Source organism: Rhagoletis pomonella, unplaced genomic scaffold (assembly GCF_013731165.1).
Source record: "Rhagoletis pomonella isolate Grant_MI unplaced genomic scaffold, Rhpom_1.0 Rhpom_scaffold_00002, whole genome shotgun sequence".
Lineage (NCBI taxonomy): Eukaryota > Metazoa > Arthropoda > Insecta > Diptera > Tephritidae > Rhagoletis > Rhagoletis pomonella.
Window position 1 is genome coordinate 65,564,980 of NW_023458556.1, and position 4,758 is coordinate 65,569,737.

The window sequence follows — 4,758 nt, forward strand, 5'->3', positions numbered from 1 at the left end:
TATCTAAATTATTCCAATTATAAAATTGTGATGTAGCTTTATTCGAATTGTAATACGCATTTAATTTCACCTTCCGATTAAAATGGATCGATCTTTGTAAATTTTAATTGGAGTTTATTCAATATTATCAAAATCACCCTCTTCCAACTTAATTTTTACATATTTCGTCTGTTTTCCCTTAATTTGATAAAATACTTCTTCCTAGTTACGACTTAGTTATTATTACTTAGTTGCAGCTGCAGCCGAAACTAAAATTTAAGTTGGTACTTAGCCAGAAAAGTCGAAACTAAGGCGACTATGAATAGTTTAGGTGTGACTTAGAATAGTTTCGACTTAGTTGAGTACTAAATTTGACTATGAATATGCGCCAATGATTTGAAAGGTACTGGGCTGAAAAAACTGTATTCGTAATCGGAATGCAATCTCAACAAGAGTCGATATAGGAAACTCGACAGTTACTACGACAAAGAAACTGAAACGCATGTTGAAGAAAGCCGGACTAACAAGAAATAAACATGCAGATCCTGTTTTTTGCCCCTCTGAAAGAATTTTAAAAATTCTATACAAATTTCTTATGTTTGAAATGCAACCGTGGACACTAGCTGGCAGGGAAACTTGCAAATTATTAATAGTTTTTCAGTATGGCATCTGCAATGAATGCAGGTGGACATATGCATACTCAATTGTTGTAAATTTTGGATTTTTTTTCATGAAATTTGGGCACTGGTAACGTTACACAAAACACTGGTCACGTTACACGTACGGTTCGCTTGGGCAAGGTTTAAGGCTGGTACGCAGCACTCAACAAAACGGTAAAGAAAAAAATTGCCTTTATTTCGAGTGTGTGCCCAAGGAATTTCGACAACTGATACTTCACCAGCCTGTTGCCTCGCTCTTTCCTCAAGAAATAATGGAACGGGCATATATTTCTGTTGCAAGCATGGGTTGCCTTGTGCTCTTTTTTCACAAAAAAACTTTAGAAAACCGTAGTAGAAAGCGTAGCAAATTTCTTAAGAAAATTAAATAAAAATTAAATTAAAATAAGAAATAAAAAAATTTTTTTAGCCATTTCTTGTACGTCATTTTATATGGAGTTTTTGCTTTTTTTTGCTTTTCTTGAGAGCTGCATACTGGCCTTTAACCAAAAGGCTTTGCGCATAAATTTTTTCATCACATTCTTATTCTGTCATCATAAAAAAAGCTAAAATTGGAAATCTTCTATTGAAGGATTAAGAAATATAACTCGATTATCCTTAGAAATTATAACTAGGTCAAAAATGATTAGTACACTAAAATTTTTGACCGGAAAATCTTCATATTATGGTCGCAAATAATATTTATTTAACTTTACTGTAAAAACCACATATGTTTAATAACTTAAAATAGGCGTAAGTTCATCTAAAGTACCATTTATTTAAGCATAATAGTTGTCAAAATTTAGTAGTATAACGCTCAATTCGCAATTGTACACGCAAACACTTTCTTAAATATGTCTTATTAATTATTGCTAAAATGAAATGAGAATCGTTACCAAGTCATTAAAACTTTTAAATAAAAAGAAAATCACTGGCCACGTTACATTTATTTATTAGGTAATTGTACAACGAACTCAGCTAAGATTTATTTTTTCCATATGACGTCAGTAAAACATCGCCAATACTAAGAAATCATGTTAAATATCCTTTTGGAAAGGGTACTTAAGTATACGAAAAACAACTTTTTTAGTTTTTCACTGACTACGTTACACCGGAAATTTGTGGTACATTTCATTACGACTTAATAGGAGTTCTAAACAACTTTTTCGCTAACTTAGAACGTATCCTGTTAAACTAATTTATTTTCTATCGGTCAGAACTTTATCAGCCAAAATAAATCAAGGAAAGCTAATATTTTTGTATCTCTCCTGGTTGTAGTATTGAAAACTGTTTTTAGGTTCGTGAAAAATCTTTCGACAAGAGGAGTAAAATATTTAACATAACATGCTTGAAATTGATAAGAATAAGTGTCAGAAGCAGCTGCTCAGGTAGCACACTGGTGTATAACTTGGTGTAAATTCGTGAATTTTGGTGCAATTAATCAGATTTATACCGAAATTCGTAAATCTACACCAAGTTATACACCAGTGTGCTACTTGAGTGACAGACATAGTGAATACCAATAATCACCAATATGTACAATATTTGAAAGAAAGAAAAAATCGGACTGGTTTACTTTTCTGTGGAATCGACCACATGTGTACATAGTGCTTGAAAATATCAATTTTTCCCTTACCTTAAACCCCGCTACGGCCTTCTTTAGAAAAAATATATTCGTTTAAAATAAAAATAAGCGATATCGGCCCAATTTTATATAACCCTGCCTGACATGAAAATTTTCTCTGCGATAAGGGTAGTAGCCATTTCTAACAGATTTTAGATCGCTTAAACATATATATTTGAATTTTAAGAACACAAGGCAAATAACAAAATCGGCTAAAAACTGCTAATTATTTTTTACAAAACGGCTAACAAATCGGCTGCCGGCTAAATCGAAATTTCTCCGGCTGTTTGCTATCGCAACTGGCTAAATCTAGCCGGAAAATGTCTGAAATGGCAACACTGACTGAGACGTGTACGAATGCATCTATGTATGTATGTAAATAAATTATTTTCATACATACATACATAAGTACATATTTACATACATGAAAAGACGTTGAAATAGTTTATGTGCACGCATACCCAATTTGCCAAACGACTTGGAATCGAAGTCGATTCCGATGAACTCGGTCAGCAGATGAAAAGCACAGTTCGCCACATAGTGAACCGACTCCATACAAACAATGCAGAAAAATAGGAATGTTCTGAATTTGTTGAAACTTTGCTCCTAAAAGGATTATATCACAGTAATTTCAAAAACGAAATCGTTTTTTGCACCGGTTAGCAATTTTGAAAAAACCGGGTTCTTTTACTTTTTGCTGGTAAAATAAGTCATGATTATTGTTGACATGTAACACATAAAGAAAATCGAAGTATAAATAAAGAAGTAATGAGTGGTCAAATGAAAATGCGCGAAGATTTATTGTGTGAAATATCAGCATAAAAGCGTGCTACTTAGGTGTACATGGCGTATGAGTAATATTATTTCCTGCTCATTTCTCATACAAAAAATCATGCGCATTTTCATTTGGCCACTCATTACTTCTTTATTTATCCATCGATTTTCTTCATTAGTAACTTGATTTGTTTGTAACAGAACAGGCTATAGCACAACTGCAAAAATTTTACACAGAACCTGTTAGTTTTTTAACTTTTCTCCTGTTAATATTTGTTTTTTTTATTTTTTTCATAAAAAAAATCTGGAATGATTATGGTATTGGAGAACAAAAACCAAATTAAAATTAGTAAGCCAGTGTAATTTGAAAAAGCATGTTGTTCTATACTGTAATTCCGATATTATTGAATAAAAATATTGAAAAAATTAAATAAACGAATAAAGTGGATTTGGACTAGAAACGTTTACTAAGGGTTAGCGAAATAGCTCAAATTTTACTAGTTCCTTTTACTGCAGGGTATGCATGTACGTATGTAAATATGTATATGTATATCTAAGTTTCTTTGGGTTGTAGTTATGTATGTACTACGAGAGTAATAAAGGGTGAAGATGGCAAAAAAATGTATAAATGAGCTGCGCGGAAGTGAAAAAAAGTAAAAAAATTTAACTGAGACCAGTGTTGCCCGAACTTTTTGGACCAACCGGCTAAAAACGGTTAAACTGTTTTAACTAAATTTCACATGATTTATTTAAATAAATCACGAGTAGAAAGACTAGTTCTTGGAAAGAAGTTGCAAATTCAAGCTGGAAAAATTTTTCCAGCAAGAAATTGCAATTAGGGAAATCATGATTGTGGAACATGGTTGCATTTTTTGCGACGATAATTTGAACAGTTCGATAAGTTTAAAAAATTACAAACTTGAGCGAAAATGTAAGTAAGTACTTGTTTACTTAATTAATTTAGTTAATTCCAATGGCGCGTATTCATAGTCCAGCAACTAAGTCGAAACTAACAAAGTTGCAACTTAAATTTAAGTACCAACGTAAAATTTACCTCTATTCATAGTCGCATTTCAGACTTCTACTAAGTAGTTTCGACTTAGTTTACGATATAGCAAAACGAGTGAGAAAATGTATCGATTTTTCTTTACTATATTTTGGAAAAATTACATTTTTATTAAATAATATCAAGTTTGATCATCCGTTTATGTAATTTTTATTTTAATTGCATGATTATGCAAAAGAATAAGGTATCATTTTCTTGTTATTTGTGTGAAATAGCCAGAACAACCGTAGTGATGTGAAGTCGATGTTTATCGAAAGCATGCTGTGGAACATAAAATTGTATATATCTAAATGTTATGCACAAATTTACTTAAAAAGAACTAGCGTGAAACTGACTTATTTTTTGAAAATGTATCTAAATTATTCCAATTATAAAATTGTGATGTAGCTTTATTCGAATTGTAATACGCATTTAATTTCACCTTCCGATTAAAATGGATCGATCTTTGTAAATTTTAATTGGAGTTTATTCAATATTATCAAAATCACCCTCTTCCAACTTAATTTTTACATATTTCGTCTGTTTTCCCTTAATTTGATAAAATACTTCTTCCTAGTTACGACTTAGTTATTATTACTTAGTTGCAGCTGCAGCCGAAACTAAAATTTAAGTTGGTACTTAGCCAGAAAAGTCGAAACTAAGGCGACTATGAATAGTTT

At 31.5% G+C, this 4,758-nt stretch overlaps 1 protein-coding gene across 1 annotated transcript in view; it reads right to left on the reverse strand.

Annotated features, from left to right (window-relative positions):
* Positions 1 to 4,758, reverse strand: part of LOC118733983 (putative ATP-dependent RNA helicase TDRD12) — a 38,063-nt gene that overhangs the window by 8,683 nt on the left and 24,622 nt on the right. The window lies entirely within an intron of this gene.